The sequence below is a fragment of the Triticum aestivum genome, chromosome 7B, assembly GCF_018294505.1.
Source record: "Triticum aestivum cultivar Chinese Spring chromosome 7B, IWGSC CS RefSeq v2.1, whole genome shotgun sequence".
NCBI classification, from domain to species: Eukaryota; Viridiplantae; Streptophyta; class Magnoliopsida; order Poales; family Poaceae; genus Triticum; species Triticum aestivum.
Window position 1 is genome coordinate 496,852,131 of NC_057813.1, and position 20,720 is coordinate 496,872,850.

Below are 20,720 nucleotides of genomic sequence, written 5' to 3' on the forward strand. Positions count from 1 at the left end.
GTGAGAATTGAGGGTTTTAGGAGTTACCCCATCTCTATGAGTAGCAAGTACACCTAATTTTTTGGTATTTCGTGTTCCATATCCATAACTAAAGATAGAGAACAACTTAGAACAGCAAATAAAAATTACTTAGTGATAAAGCAAACAAGCACACACGAGAATATTCACCCCACGCTATGACTCCCCGACAACGGCGCCAGAAAAAGGTCTTGATAAACCACAAGTGTAGGGGATCGCAACAGTTTTCGATAAGTAAGAGCGTCGAACCCAACAAGGAGCTAAAGGTAGAATAAATATTCCCTCAAGTTCTATCGACCACCGATACAACTCTACGCATGCTTGACGTTCACTTTACCTAGAACAAGTATGAAACTAGAAGTAGTTTGTAGGTGTGATAGGATAGGTTTGCAAGATAATAAAGAACATGTAAATAAAAAAAGGGGCTGTTTAGATAAAGATGCAATAAAGTCTATATAGCGAGTGTGGAAAACTGGTGGTAGGAGTTGTGGAATTGTCCCTAAGCAATTGACTATGTTACTAGACCAGTAATCACTATTGCAATTCTATTTGAGGGAGAGGCATAAGCTAACATACTTTCTCTACTTGGATCATATGCACTTATGATTGGAACTCTAGCAAGCGTCCGCAACTACTAAAGATTCATTAAGGTAAAACCCAACCATAGTATTAAAGTATCAAGTCCCCTTTATCCCATACGCAAACAACCTACTTACTCGGGTCTGTGCTTCTGTCACTCACGCCACCCACCATAAGCAAATCATAAACATATTGCAAACCCTACAGCAGGAATTCCTCACGCTTGCACAACACGGAGAGCACCATAGGACAACACCAATAATAAAACATGCAACTCAAACCAATCACGATCATCAATTAACCCATAGGACAAAACGGATCTACTCAAACATCATAGGATAGCCATACATCATTGGGAAATAATATATAGCGTTGAGCACCATGTTTAAGTAGATATTACAGCGGGTAATAGAGAGGTTCATAGAGGGGGGAAGAGTTGGTGATGAAGGCGGTGAAGTTGTTGGTGAAGATCGCGGTGATGATGATGGCCTCCGGCAGCGCTCTGGCGCCACCGGAAGCAAGGGGGAGAGAGCCCCCCTTCTTCTTATTCTTCCTTGACCTCCTCCCTAGATGGGAGAAGGGTTTCCCCTCTGGTCCTTGGCTCCCATGGCTTGGGAGGGGCGAGAGCCCCTCCGAGATTGGATCTATCTCTATGTTTCTGCGTTCTCAGATTCTACCCCTTCACCGTTTCTTTAATATCCGGAGATCCGTAACTCCGATTGGGGTGAATCTTTCGCCCAGATTTTTATCATAAAATTAGCTTTCTTGCAGCAAAAGAAGGGCATCAACCGCCTTACGGGTGGCCCACAAGAGTGCCAGGCACGCCCAGGGGGTGTGGGCGCGCCCCCTGTCTCGTGGCCACCTCGGACACCGTTTCGTGTTGATTCTTCCTGCGGAAAATCCCAAATATTCCAAAATAATTCTCCGTCCATTTTTATCCCGTTTGGACTCCGTTTGATATTGGTTTTCTGTGAAACATAAAACATGCAACAAACAGGAACTGGCACTGGGCACTGGATCAATATGTTAGCCGCAAAAATAGTATAAAAAGTTGCCAAAAGTATATGAAAGTTGAAGAATATTGGCATGGAACAATAAAAAATTATAGATACGGCAGAGACATATCACCGCCTCTGTCCCCCCACTCCATTTGCATGGGCGATGGAGCTCGAACAGCCGCGCGTGTTAAGACCGCACATGAGGGGCTGCGGGAATGGCAGCATACGGGTGGATGTGGATTTCCCCACCCCTCATGTCATGTACTTCCGCCGTGGTTGGAAGACCTTTGCTCGTGCCCATAGCTTGTCGGAAGGGCACGTCCTCCATTTTAAGTTAATGGAGATCGATTTCCTTTCCATCAAGGTTTTTGGGAGTTCGGGTGCTCGCTTAGGGTGCTGCGGGAGAGCTCAACCGATGACGAAAGCTCCTCCTTGACCGACGGTGACGAGGAGGACAGTGATGGTGCTAACAACTACGTCGACCGGGAGGGCGACGACTCCGACTCCGGCTGAACACCAGTCGCACCATCGTCGTGGGGTGGCGGCACCATCATCTGCACCTGGACCACTTCTCTGGCAAGGTGATTTGCCGGGGGAGTTGGGAGCGGGGGCCAAGGTGTTGCTCCCAGGCTCCTCCAGCAGCCTTCCAGCTGGGCCCCAGCAGGCTTCCTCGCCGGCTGCAGCTTCGTTCGCCCTACCGCGTCCTACTAGCCCTAGTGGTGGCGGTTGACGGGTTGCTTCCGCCGATCTCTTCACCATCACCTTTGTCCATGCCCTCTCGCTCCTACTGGGCTACCTCTCCTGGAGCCCGACAGGGTTAGGCTAGGCTTCTGCCTAGGCGCCGCTTTTGCCCTCTTCACCTCCTGCTGCAGTGCCTAGGAGGAGAGGGACAAGAAAGGGCATCACGGGGCACTTATCTTTTTTCAATCTAAAATCTGTAGGCATTTGCCAAACTTTAGTTCAAATTATGGAATCTCTTTTATCCATGTTTGTGTTCAGTAAGATCTGTACCTGTTGATCAGCATATTAATGAAAAAGATAAACCTTGCCGGGTACTTGTGCATGTAATATGTCCATCTAGAGGTGGTTCCTTTATACTTTTAAGTAAACAAGTTTCCCCCAGCAGGATATCATGCCGGTACCCTCAGTTTGTTGCCGTGGAGTTAGGCCTGCCGGGCATAAATCATAAAGAGGGACCAACCCCCCGCCAAACCTTTTTCACCAAAGGCCACTGCGACCATCCTGACCGAAGCAACAATCGAGTCAAAGGATGGGAGCACCTAGGTTTCGAAGGCAGCGGGATTTTCTTATGCACAAATTTCTACTTATAGAACACATATGGATAAGAGAAAGAACTTATCAGTTTGGCTTGCCGGAGATCGCAGTGCAGGCTCATCATCTCCTCTCCTCTTTGGGACCAAGTCCATGGTAGGAGCCTGCAATTTTATGCATATGAAGATGGTGCCACATGCGGTCTTATCTACATGAACATGCAATGCCCATGTTATGCTTATGCATGCATGCAATTTGTTGGGGGGGGGGCCAGTGCTTCATTTATTTCTGTGTTGCTCAGGGTCTACGCCTGGCTTTGTACAAGGGGTTACATGCAACTGAGGCAAGGCCTGTACAAAAGGGTGGCTGCCGGGCAGGGCCCAACAGCCGCTCCTTATGGGTAGAACTTGTGGAGATGCTCAATATTCCATGAGTTTTGCAATGGAATGCCATCTCCGGTCTCCAGACGGACTGCGCCAGGTCTGGTGACTCGTACTACCTGGTAAGTGCCTTCCCACTTTGGCGTTAACTTGTTTTTGTACCCTTTGAGGATTGAACGCGCCTAAGGACAAGGTCGCCTTCCTCAAAACACCGGGCATGAACCCTGCGGCTGTGATAGAGACGCAGGGCTTGCTGATAGCATGCAGCACGTGTAGCAGCCCGGAGATGGTTATCCTCGAGAAGCACAATGTTGTCACATCGGTACTGTTCCTATGCTACTTCATTGTAGGCAAGCACTCGAGGCAACCCAACAATGATTTTCATGGGGATAACTGGTTCTGCTCCATAGAATAGGGAGAAGGGAGTCTGCTCGGTAGCTCGATTTGGTGTCATTCCGAGGGACCAAAGAACCAACGGCAGCTCGCCGATCCATCGCTTGCCACACTTCTACAACTTATCAAATGTTCTCGTCTTGAGTCCTCGCAACACTTCACCGTTCGCCCTCTCATCTTGCCCATTGCTTTTGGGATGTGCTACAAAGGAAAATGAGATCTTGCTTCCGAGGGCATGAACATATTGCATGAAGGCGTAGTTCGTGAATTGGGTGCCATTGCCAGTGATGATCCGGGTAGGAACTCCAAAACAACACACCAATCCTTTCAAGAACTTGATAGCTGACTCAGCAGTCACCTTTCTCTCATGGTTTCTGCTTCTAACCACTTTGTAAACTTGTCAATTGCAACAAACAAGAATTAAAAGCCCCCAGTAGCACGAGGGAAAGGGCCGAGGATATTGAACCCCTAGACTAAAAACGACCATGACAGAGGGATTGTTTGAAGAGCTTGGGCAGGCATATGGATGTTCTTGGAATGGAACTAGCAGGCTTCACATTTGGTGACCAGCTCAACTGCATCTTGGAGGGCTGTGGGCCAGGAAATCATTGCCGGAAGGCTTTTCCAACCAGAGCCCTTGATCCGATGTGTGAGCCACACATGCCTTTATCTATCTGCGCCAGCAGTTCCTTTCCCTCTTCCCAGCAAATACAATTCAATTTCACATCATTGGGACTTCTTCTGTATAGTGTGTCATCCACAAACTGATACATACTGGCCCTCCGGGCTACTCTTTCAGCTTCTTCTTGCACTTCAGGAAGTTCTCCGGTTTGGAGAAAATGGACTATGTGCCATGCCCAATTTGGAGCTTGAGGCTCGGCAACAAGGACTAGCGGTACCTCCTCCTTCATGGGAGTGCATCCTTCGACCACGGGGACCAGTGGTATGGCGGGAGGGGGCAGCTCAGCAGTTGAAGGGGAGTTGTTTCCGCCAAGCTCTTTGCTGGGAGCCTCGAGAGGTTCTACCGGGAGAGGCTTGCCGGAGTCCAGTTTCCTCCTCTTCCGGGCCATTGTTGCCAGGGATACAGAGGGCTGAGTCAGATGGAGAACAAAAGTTCCTGGTTCCATAGGGAGCTTTTGCACAGTGCACTTTGACAGATGATCAACAATGTTGTTTTCTGCACGGGGTACGTGCTCTGTTTGCAATCCGTCAAAGCGCTCCTCCAGCTTTCTCACTTCCTCAATGTCTGCCTCCATCAATGGGCTTTGGTAGTCCTTGTTGACTTGTCTCACCACGAGCTGTGAGTCTCCATGGATGATCAACTTCTTGATTCCCAACTTTGTTGCAGTCCCGAGCACGGCAAGGAGCCCTTCGTACTCTACTGTATTGTTGGTAGCTTTCTCCTGGGGAAAATGCATCTGGACGACGTACTTCAGGTGTTCTCCACTAGGAGCAACAAGAAGCATGCCAGCCCCTGCACCTTGCGGGGAGAAAGCACCATCAGAATACATGATCCATTCTTGGGGTGCTTCCTTGCCGGGAATAACTGTCTCCAATACTTTCTCATCAGGGGTTGGCGTCCATTCTGCAATAAACTCTGCCAATGCTCTGCTCTGGATAGTTGATATGCTCTCAAACTTCAAAACGAAGCTGGATAACTCCAATGCCCACTCCACTATCCTGTCAGTAGCCTTAGGGTTTCAGAGTATCCATCGTTAAGGAAAGCGGGTGAAAACCGTGATCTCGTGGGCTTGGAAGTAGTGGCGTGGTTTCCTTGAGGCCATGACAAGGCCAAAAATCAATTTTTGCATGCTAGAGTACCTGGATCTAGCCCCCTGCAACAGGGAGCTGACAAAGTATACTAGGCGTTGCACCACCTTCTTCTTTGCCTCATCCTTGGGGCTGCCTCCGCTGCTTTGCTCCTCTCTGTCTTGATCCATATACAACTTTGCCGGGGTGTGCTCACTTTCCTCCCCGGAGGGGACACTATCTGTGGCTGCCGCTCCTTCCATTTCCCGTTATGCCACTAGTGCCGCACTAACCACTTGATTAGTTGCCGCCAAGTACAACAACAATGGCTCTTGTGGTTTGGGAGCAACCAAAGTTGGCATAGAGGACAAGTAGGCCTTCAAATCTTGCAGCGCAGTGTCTGCTTCTAGAGTCCACTCCACAGGTCCTACCTTCTTCAAGATTTTGAAGAAAGGCAAGGCACACTCGACAGACTTGGAAATGAACCCGCTAAGCGTGGCAACACATCCAGTCAAATGCCTCACATCCTTAACTGTCTTAGGTGCCTAAATCTACTCGATAGACTTGATCTTGTCGGGGTTGGCCTCTATCCCTTGATGGGACATAAAGAAACCAAGTAGCTTGCCGGAAGGAACGCCAAACACACACTTCTCCGGGTTCAGCTTCAAGTTGATCTTGCGCATATTAGCAAACATCTCTTCTAGGTATTGGATGAGGGTTGATCTATCCTTGGTTTTGACCACAATATCATTCATGTAGGCTTCAATGTTCCTGTGCAACTGTGATTCAAAACCAATCTGAACTGCCCTTGCAAAGGTGGATCCGACGCTCTTCAATCCGGAAGGCATTCGCATGAAGCAGTATGTGCCACATGGGGTGATGAACGGGGTCTTCTCTTCATCCTCCTTGGACATAAAGATCTGATGGTAGCCAGAGAATGCATCCAGGAAAGAGAGCATGTCGTACCCGAAAGTGGAATCCACAATCTGATCGGTGCGCGGCAAGGGAAATGGGTCCTTCAGGCATGCTTTGTTCAGATTCGTAAAATCGATGCGCAACCTCCATTTCCCATTAGCCTTGCGTACCACCACAGGATTTGCTAACCATGTGGATGTAGTACTCCTCTGACCAAACCAGGTGGCTCAAGTTTCTTGATCTCCTCGACAATGAACTGTTGGCGCTCCAAAGGCTTGCTTTCGGACATTTTGCTTGACGGGTCGGGCATGTGGGCAGACAGCAAGGTGGTGCTCGATTACCTCCCTGGGAACACCGGGGATATCAGATGGTTGCCAGGCAAACACATTGATATTCACCCACAGGAAGGCAACGAGCATGTTTTGCTATCTGTCATCGAGGGTGGCACTGATAGTGAAAGTACCATCAGCGCCAGCGAGCCCTGCCAGGACCTTTTACACAACAAGTGCAACAGCCTTGGATCTCTTGCTGTTGGAACTCTCCGGCAAGTCATCAACGGGCGCAACATTCTCTGAAGATGTACGTTTCCCGGATTCCTTGTAGGCATCCTTGCAATATCTCTTCTTTTTCTTGCTTTCCTTGGTGGGAACGGTGACCTCAACGGCCTCTGTCGTGACTGCGTCCCGGTACATCGTGTCCATGGAAATGAATGTGTCCTTCTCGTCTAGTGGAATGGAAATGACGTCCACCGGCCGTGGCATCTTCAAGGTGTTGTAGGCATAGTGGGATGCTGCCATCAACTTGGCCGGAGCAGGGTGACCAAGGATTCCATTGTACGGTAGGGCAAGGTCGACCACATCAAACACAACCTTCTCTGTTCGATATTTCAACTCTCCCCTGAATGTTACCGGCAGCGTGCTCTTCCACTTAGAATGACTCCTGCCGGGGTTGATCCCTTGGAACGTGCCAGTAGCCTCGAGCTCTTCCTATGCTATCTGAAGTTTGCTGATGACCTTTGGAGAAATCAGATTCAACCCGGCCCCACCGTCAACCAACATCTTTGTGATTTTGAGGTTGCAGATTGTTGGTGAGACCAACAACAACAAGCATCCTACCGCAGTGGTGTGGTCAGGGTGATCCTCTTCGTCGAAGATGATGGGCGTGCGTGACCACTTGAGCGGCCTCCGAGAATCTGCCGCTGGCTCCACAACATTGACCTCATGTGTCCACCGTTTAAGTTGGCAGTGAGAGGAGTGCAGAGATGCACCCCCGTCAATGCACAGGGTGTTAGTTGCTTTTTGGAATTCCTGCTCACTGGTTTGCTCTTCATCCCCTCCATCACTGTCGTCATTGCAATCCTCCTTCTCACGACCTCTGGTGGGTTTTCCTTGATTCCGTGGAGCCTTGCCGGGGCGGCTTACTTTGCCGCCTCGGCTCTTTCCACCAGCGCCATTCTGACCTTTCTCCTTATCACGCTTCTCATATTCAGCCCTCTGCTTCTTGACGAGCTGTTCAACCTGATGACACTCCTGGAGATTGTGGCCCTTGGTGTGATGGATCTTGCAGTACGGCCCATGACTTTTCCCAGCCTTCTCAGCAACCACAACCTCCCGACAATCAGTGCATGCAGCAACTTCCTTCCCCGGGGCTTCGATCTTGGCCTTCTTGCCGGTACTAGGCATGCCCAATCCCTCAACGGTCATTACTACTTATCTTTGTGCCTCTTGTTGCGCTTCTTGTTGTTCTTCTTCTAACTGGTGGCCTTGTCATCATCCTCTGATTCGACGTCGATGCCATCCTCTTCTCTAGGGAACCTCCTCCCCTCTTCCACCCGAGCACACTTGTCCACCAAAGTGTAAAGCTCCTTCACAGTCTTGGGCAATCGAACGCTCATCTTGGAACGTATCCGATGATTGCGCATGTGATACATCTCCAACGTATCTACTTTTCCAAACACTTTTGCCCTTGTTTTGGACTCTAACTTGCATGATTTGAATAGAACTAACCCGGACTAACGCTGTTTTCAACAAAATTGCCATGATGTTACTTTTGTGCAGAAATAGAATTTCTCGGAATGACCTGAAAATCCACGAAGACATGTTTTGGAATTAATAAAAATTATTGGCGAAAGAACTAGCATCAGGGGTGAGGGAGTCCTGGATAAGGGGGTATCCGGACAACCGGACTATATGCTTTGGCTGGACTGTTGGACTATGAAGATACAAGATTGAAGATTTCGTCCCGTGTCCGGATGGGACTCTCCTTTGCGTGGAAGGCAAGCTTGGCGATTCGGATGATAGATCTCCTTCTCTGTAACCGACTCTGTGTAACCCTAGCCCCCTCCGGTGTCTATATAAACCAGAGGGTTTAGTCCGTAGGACAACAACAATCATAATCATAGGCTAGCTTCTAGGGTCTAGCCTCTATGATCTCGTGGTAGATCAACTCTTGTAATACTCATATCATCAAGATCAATCAAGCAGGAAGTAGGGTATTACCTCCATTGAGAGGGCCCGAACCTGGGTAAACATCGTGTCCCCAATCTCCTGTTACCATTAGCCTTAGACACACAGTTTGGGACCCCCTACCCGAGATCCGCCGGTTTTGACACCGACATTGGTGCTTTCATTGAGAGTTCCACTGTGTCGTCGCGATAAGGCTTGATGGCTCATCTCGTTGTCAAGGAAAACATCACCTCTGGGGGAGCCCTGGCCCTAGGCCAAACTCTCCGTCTGGGCTGCTTCGTCATGACCGCCCGATCGGATGTTGCACCGATGATGACTTCTCAGGTCATCAAAAACAGCCTCCACGTCAATTCGGAACTCGCCGAACAGATGGACCCAATGGATCTCTCCTCCCTTAATGAGCCATTGGATTGCATCGCCGCCCTGGGCGTCGCTATGGACTATGACTGGATCAGGCTTAAACCCGACCAAAGGGAGATTTATTCTCCGCCGGTCACCCATGAGATAGCGGTAGTGGAAGAGCATCATACGAATTCTCCCTCTATTTTGAGGACGAACTATGTTCGGATTTCCGAGCTCTCTGAGCTGGACACCCGCTAGCGGAAGGACATGACCCAAACCCCAAATTCAGAATCGGGCGGCGGGCCGAAGAAATTGGGCCACATCCCGAAGCTGGAGCCGTTAAACTCGGAAGCTTCTTGGCCCCTTGGTCTCAGATTGGGCCAGGATTCGAATTCAAAACCACCCACCCACCCAGATTTATTCAATCTTTCGCATATCAGACAAGAGCCCCAAGAGATAGTACATCATTACTGGGCCAGATTCCTCCTTGTGATAAACAAGGTCAAGGACTGTCGCGAGGAAGACGCAATCTCCCTCTTTTGCAAAAATTGCACAGACAAAGGGATCCTCAATGCTATAAGTCGCCGTGACATAGTACACTTCGCTGACTTAGCGGCCATAGTGCAGAAATACTGCACAATGGAAAGCGCTTGGAAAACCCAAACAAACTTCTGGGATAATCCGGCTCTCACTAAACCCTTCGTTTGAACTAAAAGGGCAAACTCTCGTAAGTTACCCGATTCAATAAGCAAAAAATCAAAGCCCGATGCAAGGCATGGAACCGTATTAGAGGAATGGCTCAATGGGCCATGCAAAATTCACAGCACACCGGATACCACGCCAACACATAGCCTTAGATCATGTTAGATACTCCGGCAGGTAGCAAAGAGCGGCGAGGATCTCCTCATAAACCACAGAGTAGAGCAACATCCCGCCGGAAATAACAAATACGGTGTTGACAGTCTTTGAGACTTTCGCCTCAAATAATAGGCGCAAGCGAGCTCAACGTAGTCTTGCCGAAGTTTGCCACGTGGCAACAATAAATCCAAGGAGCGACACGGCCATAACCTTCAATGCCAGTGACGAACCTCAATTCCGAACAGTCCGGGCACCAGCCGCCTTGGTCCTTAGTCCAATTGTGGACGGTTTCCGGCTCACTAAAGTGCTCATGGACGGCGGACGCGGATTAAATCTCATCTATGAGGAAACCCTCAACAAGATGGAAATTGACAAGAGCTGCATTGAGCAAAGTAGCACGACCTTCAGGGGAATCATCCCTAGTCGGGAGGCACGATGCGCGGGGAAAATCACACTGGATGTGGTATTTGGCATGCCGGAGAATTACAGGTCCGAAGAAATCACGTTTCAAGTGGCCCCGTTTAGTAGCGGATACCACACCCTCTTAGGACGGGACGCATTCACGAGCTTTCAAGCTATACCCCATTACGGGTACATGAAGCTCAAAATGCCCGGACCCAATGGAATCATCACTCTAGCTAGTGACCCGGACATAGCACTCCGAGCCGAAAATAAGACTGCCGCACTAGCCCTGGAGGCATTATCCGAAGCCCTCGCGGTCGAAGAACTAACAACACTGCGCGCCATAGTGGACAGAGACAACGTGATACTCGACAAGCGACCCAAGTCCACCTCTTTCATGCCCGTAGACAAGATAGTCAAATTCCAGGTCCACCCAACGGACCCAACGGATACCATCAGATAAAGATGGCGGAATCTGACCAAGCTGCAACGGCCTTCATAACACCATATGGCCCCTTCTGTTTCAACACTATGCCTTTCGGGCTCAAAAACGCCGGCGCAACTTATCAACGCATGATTTAGACATGCCTGGAGAAGCAAATCGGCACAACAATGGAGGCATACATCGACGACGTGGTCATGAAAACAAGACACGTCGAAACTCTAATAGATGAGTTGAGACTAACGTTCGACAACCTCCGAACATACGACATCAAGCTCAACCCGGAAAAATGTGTCTTCGGCGTACCCTCAGGGCAATTGCTCGACTTCATTGTTTCCAATAGAGGACTCGAAGCAAATCCGGCAAAAATCCGAGCTCTGTCACAATTGGCTATCCCGACAGACCTCAAGCAGATCCAGAAACTAACTAGAAGCATGGCTGCCTTAAGCCGCTTTATCTCCCAATTAGGAGAAAAGGCACTACCTCTTTATCACCTTCGGCGCACCAAACACTTCGAGTGGACGGATGCGGCCACGGCCGGACTGGAAGAAATAAAGACCCTATTGGCCAGTAATCCAGTCCTGACCGCGCCAAATACTGGCGCACCAATGCTATTATACATAGCTGTGACACACCGGGTTGTAAGCGCAGTGCTCGTCGTTGAACAAGAAGCAGACGGACACAAGTTCCCACTCCAAAAGCCGGTATATTACGTGTCCACTGTCCTCACTCCATGCAAATCCCGATACCCACACTATCAAAAGATAGCACACGCGGTCTTCATGGCATCCCGGAAGCTACGACACTACTTTCAAGAGTGTTCAATTACGGTAGCCTCCGAAGTACCACTCAATGACATAATAAATAACCGCGACTCTACGGGCCGGATTGCCAAATGGGCTATTGAGCTCCTTCCATTTGACATTACATACAAAACAAGGCGAGCCATCAAGTCGCAAGTACTGGCTGACTTTGTCGCTGAATGGACAGAAGCCAAATTCCCTAAAGAGTACGGCGCCTACTCCAATTGGATCATGCACTTCGACGGCTCTAAAATGCTGGCCGGACTGGGAGCAGGTGTTGTCCTGACATCCCCCACCGGAGACACGGTCCAATACGTACTCCAAATATTATACACAGATTCCAACAATGCGGCCGAATATGAGGCTCTGTTGCATGGTCTTCGGATGGCAGTCTCCATGGGCATCCAATGCCTAGAAGTGCGTGGGGACTCGAACCTCGAAATATCACAAGTAAATGGAGACTTTGATGCCAAGGATCCGAAAATGGCAGCCTACCATAATGCCGTCCTCAAAATATCACCTCGGTTCGAGGGGCTCGAATTCTACCATGTGGTTCGAGAAAACAATCAAGCGGTGGATATCCTTGCCCGCATCGGCGCTAAACGCGACCTCGTCCCACCTAATATCTTCTTGGAAAGTCTGTTCAAGCCATCCATGGTATGGGAAGGGGAGTCCGGCAATACCAGCGCAGCTCCGAACATAACCCCAAATTCCGAATCATCCGATGTAATCGGAGGCTCTGCCCCCGAAATAACACCTTCGGCCCACGAAATCATGGCTGTCATTGCCCCGTGGACCGAGCCCTTCTTAGGCTACCTAAATAGGCAAGAGCTCCCCGAGGACCAAAATGAGGAACGTTGTATTGTGCGACGCTCGAAGGCCTACAAAGTCCATGAAGGAGAGCTCTACAAGAAAACCACTAGCGGAGTGCTCCAAAGATGCATCTCCGAAGAGGAAGGGCGACATCTCTTAGCCGAAATCCATTCCAGACTCGGCGGGCACCACGCTGCAGCTCGGGCACTTGTAAGCAAGGCCTTCCGTACAGGTTTTTACTGGCCGACAGCCCGGGCAGATGCATAGGACCTTGTCCAACATTGCATTGGTTGCCAACTCTTCGCCAATCAGAGCCATATGCCCCCTACCGCTCTCCAAACAATCCCCATAACTTGGCCCTTCGCGGTCTGGGGGCTGGACATGGTTGGACCTCTTAAATGGATAGAAGCCAAAGCAGTTAAAACGGCCGAATCCGGACCAGTGATAGACTTCATATCAGGGGTTGTACACCATTACGGTGTCCCACACAGCATCATCACTGACAATGGCTCAAATTTCACAGCCGATGAGATGAAAACTTGGTGCAACAACATGGGCATCAAGCTCGATTACGCCTCTATCTATCACCCCCAAACAAACGGTCAAGTCGAACATGCAAATGGTCTCATCATGAGCGGCATCAAACCCAAACTAGTGCGATCCTTGAAGGACTCAGATACGCATTGGGTCGAGGAGCTCGACTCCGTACTCTAGGGGCTGCGAACCACGCTAAATCGTACCACCGGATACACACCATTTTTTATGGTGTACGGCGCAGAAGCAGTGCTACCCTGTGACATAATCCATGACTCACCTCACGTGCGCATGTACAAAGAGAAGGAAGCCGAACTAGATCGGCAGGACAACTTAGATGCTCTGCAGGAGGAGCGTGACGTCGCAAAAGCCCGTTCCACATTCTATCAGCAACAGGCTCGAAGGTATCAAAGCAGAGAAGTACGGGCCAAAACTTATAACGTTGGTGAACTAGTTCTACGCCTCCCGGAGAAGAAGAAGGACAAGCTCAAACCCAAGTGGGAGGGTCCCTTCATCATTGATAAAGTTCTCACCGGAGGAGCGTACCATCTGCGCAATGTATCTGATAACAGACTCGAGCCAAACCCATGGAACGTGGCCAGACTCCAAAGATTCTACGCCTAGCGCCGAACTCAGTGTTCGTATCCTTAGCTCCGCTTCTTCAATTATGTTCTCTTTCTTCCTTTCTCGCCCTTTTTTCCTTTTCGCATATAGCCTTAAAAACTGTACGGATGCTTTGATCGCTCCGGCCGCACTATGCATGCACACTATACCTGGGGGCTTCCTATACGGAAGCTAAATATAACTACTTTAATGGCTTCCTGCCAGCCACATATGCGTTTTCTTTCCATATGTGCCTTTTCTTCACCATTATATGCATCGATATGACTTAAGTTTTGGCCATGTTGGGTTGCCTAGCTCTTGTGTTTACGCCCTACATTCCCGTTAGTTCGGCTAGGGCATAAGGGGAGCACCTCTACGATTGTTACTGCCGGTTCAGCCGGATGTGTACCTCATACTGGGTCAAGCCGAAAGCTAGCGTTCTTAAGGGAATATTCGGTCCGTGAACAAAAGATGTTTTCATTTATTACAATGTGAATTCCCAGATGTTTTGTTTCCTACGCTTCTGTTCGCAGTTTGGACATGCACATCGATGCATGCGCACCCAGGGAAAGGAACCCCTAACGGAACTATTCTCTCTGGAAGATGTTTCTTACTATCCATTTAATATAACATAACTAGTTGGGTACTTGTCTGTTCAAGCACTTATGACCCCTATGCCTGGTTTCCATGCATACCCCGGTTTTTCATAATTGTGCGGGTATTCGGATACACTTCGGACTGTCGGGTCCGAGGGCTGAAGCGAAAAGGTCCGCCATGACAAATGATTTTCAATCTGGCTAGGGACTACATAGGTCCATTTAATTACATAGTCACTTGGACTGGCTATATTTTTCCTCTATACCATCCAACAGGCTGTCTAGCCTACAATCCTGTTGGGAATACTTTGCGGCTAACGCTACTTGGTCATATACCAGACTTATGGGTATCTCTTGCCCATATGACCCCACCGGTCCGACTTCGGCCATATGGTTCGGGTCAGCCTTGGCGTATCGCGTCTTCACCATGGCCCAAGCTTCCCTTGCACCTTGTTGGCAAGCTGATATCTTCCATAATCGGAAGCGCCGCCGTGTTCCTTTGAGCATCTCCACAAGCTCGCTCATGCCTTCTGGCAAGGAGGAAGACAGCCACAAGGCCTGGGTAATACCCTGCATCACCTGCCGAGCTCGTTCGTGCAGTTGTGAAAGATCTTGCACCATATTGCCTGCGGATCCGGGCATCTCCTCTTCAGGACGGCCCGTCAACATACCTACAGACATAACTCTGTCAATATGCTTCCTCGCCGAACTGTACTACAGTTTGTTTAAGCACTTACTATAAATGCCGCGTCGAAGCCTCCTGTTCTCCTTCACGGAGTCCGCAAGCTGAGCCCGAACATCTTTTAATTCGATGCTTAGTCGGATATTAGCATCTTGGAGACTATTTTCTCTTGAATAGCCTGCGTCAGCACGCGCTCGCCCGCCTTCAGCTGACTTCGCAGATGTGGCTCATTATCTTCCACAATCTTCGGATTCTCTCCGGGATTGTCTGCAGAATCTTTTGTTAGATTTATAAACCATGCCGAATAAATAACCAGTATACATCCTTACAAATTTCGTTATCAAGGCAAGTATTACCAGAAGAGGCCTTTTTGGATTCCTCTTGTTCGGCAACAGCGGCCTTCAGCTGGGTCTTACATTCCTCCAGCTCTTGAGATAAATGGGTATTCTTCTCTACAAGAACCTATGCATCCAATGATCCTTAAAACAGTTGTGCCAACTGTTTCAAGTCTCAGGGGCTACTACTACACATACTTATCAAAGTTTCTTACCCGTATATCCTTCACATACTGGTCCGTTGCTCTGACAAGTCCATCTTGAGCAGCACGGATATATGTGTCTCCGGAGTTGAAGGCATTGAATGCCTCTTCGGAAAAAATACCACCACGGAGTACGGCCCGTCTGCGCCGGTGATTCATGGCGCTCTCCACTTTAGAATTTGTGGTGGAAAGACTATCCGCATCCTCTGCATGAGGACAGTTCGGCGTTGCCCCACAGCAGCCTCCACCCATGAGTCCTGTTCAGGAATCCGGCTACTTGAGGCGTGGCCGGCAGGGTCCCCGGATATAGTCCGATGACTACTCTTTCTGCCAGGACATAATTAAAACTATCATATCTCAGCAAAGATAATCACGGAGCAAGTTTAATTTGTACCTCTGCGCCGGTGTCCCAATCCTAACTCCCTTCCGTTTAAGCCTGCCTTGTCCGGGTGCCCTTTGCTGATGAGCCCTCGCGGGTTCTGCGCGGCGTCCTGATGGCCGTTTCTATAAAGATGCAACATGTGTGCATAAGGTATGGCATAGCAAAGGAATCCTTTTCGGAAGTTAGGACCCCGGCTTTACTTACATGCCACACAGGAAGCAGTCCGGGATAATCTGCGATGATGGCCGCTAAGGAGCCGTCACAGCTTGCCTGGTAGAATGTCCCATCAACAAACTCCACGGATATGTCCGAATCTTCTTCAAGTCCGGGGTCGAGAGCCCAGCCATGATCCTCTGGCTGCAGAGATGGGTTGTTGAACTCTTTCACGGCCTTTTTTAGCTCCTTCTTTGAAATAGCAAGGTAAATGATTGTGACAAAGGAGGCAAGAATGGACAGAGTCGAGTAAAGGATGACAACTTACCCAACTTGGGGGGTTGTACATGGAAAATCCATCCCGCGGTTTAATGCGGAGGAACTCCTCTTCTTCTCCTTTATACAAGTCGGACAATATTCTCGCCAGAGCAGTGGCGGAGTCCGGACCTTTACGACCGCAGCGGGAGGCGTCGTCTTCTCCATTGAAGTGCCACATGGGTTTCCCTCTATATTGAAGTGGCTGCACTCCCCGCATTATGCATATTGACATAACTTCAGTTATTGTCAGTCCTGATTTGGCCAGGATTTTTATCCTGGTCATCAGATAGAGGACTTCTCTATTGTCTTCCTCCTGGGGGCTCCGGGGGCGCCAACTTTGGCGTTTCTTCAGTGGAGTATTGGTAAACTCAGGAAGGCCTGTCCGGACTGGATCTGGAAGGGGAACGTCATCAACATAAAACCTCTCCAAAGGCCAGTCTTCGGACGCCTTCTTTGGAGTACCGGACAGGTAACCGGTCTGGGCGACATGCCATATTTCGGCTCTGCCCACTTGATATATAGATCCCTCCTGGTTACGGGGGACGAGGCAAAATAATCTCTTCCATAACTCGAAATGAGCTTCACAGCCCAGAAATAGCTCGCAGAGGGCAACATAACCCGTGATGTGCAGTATGGAGGCGGGGGTAAACTTATGCAGCTGGAGGCCGTAGAACTCCAGGAGCCTGCGGAGGAATGGGTGGATTGGAAACCCGACTCCTCTTAGCAGATATGGGACAAGGCATACCCGCTCCCCCTGAGATGGGTTCGGAAATATCTCCGCTTGCTCCGCACCATTATAGGTGGCTAGTCCGGATCGGACGGGGACCATGTATGCAGGTGGAAGGAACCCTTGGGTCTGCAACTCTATTAGACGGTTGTGAGGGACGGAACACTTTTCCCAATCCCCTGGCTTCAAGCTAAGGGAGCGACAGGAAGAGCTGTGGCGACCGGCCATGATGGTATGGTCTTTTCCAGACGCGCTCTATGGAATGCTTGCTAGGGAAAAAGATGGTGTGATTTGGATCTGAGGATCCCCGTCTCTTCAAATAGACGGTTCGCTTATAGGGCAGGGTGGCAAATGTAAAAATGCCCCGGCTCCTCGTATTCACTCGATGCGTGGAGATAGCCATTGTTGAAGCACCGAAGCCAAGGAGTACAACATTGATGAGGAGTCGGACACCGTTCGCTACAACAGGTACTCTGGATTCGGAGAAGAACCCGCCTTGCAATGCCGAAGACAATCTGCGCACCGGACTCATCGTCATTGAAGCCTGGTTCAGGGGCTACTGAGGGAGTCCTGTATAAGGGGGTATCCGGACAGCCGGACTATATACTTTGGCCGGACTGTTAGACTATGAAGATACAAGATTGAAGACTTCGTCCCGTGTCCGGATGGGACTCTCCTTTGCATGGAAGGAAAGCTTGGCGATTCAGATGATAGATCTCCTTCTCTGTAACCGACTCTGTGTAACCCTAGCCCCCACCGATGTCTATATACATCGGAGGGTTTAGTCCGTAGGACAACAACAATCACAATCATAGGCTAGCTTCTAGGGTCGAGCCTCTATGATCTCATGGTAGATCAACTCTTGTAATACTCATATCATCAAGATGAATCAAGCGAGAAGTAGGGTATTACCTCAATCGAGAGGGCCCGAACCTGGGTAAACATCGTGTCCCCAGTCTCCTGTTACCATTAGCCTCAGACGCACAGTTCGGGGCCCCCTACCCGAGATCCGCCGGTTTTGACACTGACAAGAGGGCCCACACCTTGTCCATGAGGGTGCAGGGCGCGCCCCCTGCCTCATGGGCCTCCTGCGACTCCACCAACCTCAACCCCAACTCCATATATTAACTTTTAGGGAGAAAAAAAATCAGAGAGAAGGATTCATCGCGTTTACGATACGGAGCCACCGCCAACCCCTACGCTTCCTCGGGAGGGCTGATGTGGAGTCCGTTCGGGCCTCCGGAGAGGGGAATCCATCGCCATCATCATCATCAACCATCCTCCATCACCAATTTCATGATGCTCACTACCGTGCATGAGTAATCCCATCGTAGGCTTGCTGGACGGTGATGGGTTGGATGAGATTTACCATGTAATCGAGTTAGTTTTGTTAGGGTTTGATCCCTAGTATCTATTATGTTCTAAGATTGATGTTGCTATGACTTTGCTATGCTTAATGCTTGTCACTAGGGCCCGAGTGCCATGATTTCAGATCTGAACCTATTGTGTTTTCATAAATATATGTGAGTTCTTGATCCTATATTGCAAGTGAATAGTCACCTAGTATGTGTTATGATCCGGCAACCCTAAAGTGACAATAATCGGGACCACTCCCGGTGATGACCATAGTTTGAGGAGTTCATGTATTCATTAAGTGCTAATGCTTTGGTCCTGTACTCTATTAAAAGGAGGCCTTAATATCCCTTAGTTTCCAATAGGACCCTGCTGCCACGGGAGGGTAGGACAAAAGATGCCATGCAAGGTCTTTTGCATAAGCACGTATGACTATATTTGGAATACATGCCTACATTGCATTGATGAACTGGAGCTAGTTCTGTGTCACCCTATGTTATAACTATTGCATGAGGAATCACATCCGACATAATCAGCCATCACTGATCCATTGCCTACGAGCTTTTCACATATTGTTCTTTGCTTAGTTACTTTTCCATTGCCACTGTTATGATTACTACAAAACTGCTACTGTTACTTTTGCCACCATTTCCGTTACTTCCATACTACTTTGCTACTAAATATTTTGCTGCAGATATTAAGTCTTTTAGGTGTGGTTGAATTGACAACTCAACTGCTAATACTTCAGAATATTCTTTGTCTCCCCTTGTGTCGAAACAATAAATTTGGGTTGAATACTCTACCCTCGAAAACTGTTGTGATCCCCTATACTTGTGGGTTATCAAGACTATTTTCTGGCGCCGTTGCCGGGGAGCATAGCTCTATTCTTTGAGTCACTTGGGATTTATATCTGCTGATCACTATGAGGAAATTCAAAGATGAAAGAACCAAGATTTTTCCCTCAACTACGAGGGGAGGTAAGGAACTGCCATCTAGCTCTGCACTTGATTCACCTTCTGTTTTGAGTAAACTTGCTACACCTGCACCTGCTATTGATTCTAATATGTCGCATGTTATTGATGATGCCACTTCTGCTATGCATGATGCTTATGATGAAATTACTTCTATGCTTGATAATACTGTGCCATTAGGTGAATTTCTTGATGAACAACTTGCTAGGGTTAGAGAGAATGAAATTATTGAAACTGATAATATTGATGAAAGTGATGATGAAGATTCTCCCCCTAGATATGAATTGCCTGATGTGCCTGAGGGTTAGGTTATGGATGAAGAAACTGCTAGAGACCTTTTTGCTTGCAAAGATAGATATGATCTTAAGAAACTGTTAGCTAAGCTGAAAGAAAAGTCTCTGAATGCTAGAATGAAATATGACCCTGCTTTTGCTACTTCACCTATTTGCATTTCTGATAGGGATTATGATTTCTCTTTTGATCCTGAGTTATTTACTTTGGTTGAATCTGATCCTTTTTATGGCTATGGATCTGAAACTATTGTGGCACATCTTACTAAATTGAATGATATAGCCACCCTATTCACTCACGAGGAAAAAATTCGTTATTACTATATCCTTAAGTTATTTCCGTTCTCATTAAAGGGTGATTGTAAGATATGGTTTAATTCTCTTGCTCCTAGTTGTGTGCGTAGTCCCCAGGATATGATTTATTACTTCTCTGCAAAATATTTCCCCACTCATAAGAAACAAGCTGCCTTAAGGGAAATATATAATTTTGTGCAAATTGAAGAAGAGAGTCTCCCACAAGCTTGGGGGAGGCTTCTCCAATTACTTAATTCTTTGCCTGATCATACTCTCAAGAAAAATGAAATACTTGATATCTTTTATAATGGACTAACCGATGCTTCCAGAGACCACCTGGATAGTTGTGTTGGTTGTGTTTTCAAGGAAAGAACTGTTGAGCAAGCTGAATTGCTATTGAATAATATATTGAGCAATGATAATGATTGGACACTTCCTGAACCAACTCCTAAGCCAACTTCGAAGAAAAGGGGTATTCTATTTCTCAGTCCTGAAGATATGCAAGAGGCAAAGAAATCTATGAAAGAAAAAGGTATTAAAGCTAAAGATGTTAAGAATTTACCACCTATTGAAGAAATACATGGTCTTGATGACCCGACACATGTAGTAAAGTTAAATTCTCTCTATAGATTTGATAAGTGTGAAATCCCATCTACTAAGTTTCCTAGTCAATGCTTGGATGAGTTTGATAATTTTATGATTAAACAAGAAGACTTCAATGATTATGTTGGTAGACAATTGAAACGTAATGCTTATATGACTGAACACTTGAGTGATTATATGTCTAGAGTTAAAGGTGATCTTAAGCTCGTTAGTAAACATGCATCCATGGTTATCACTCAAGTAGAAC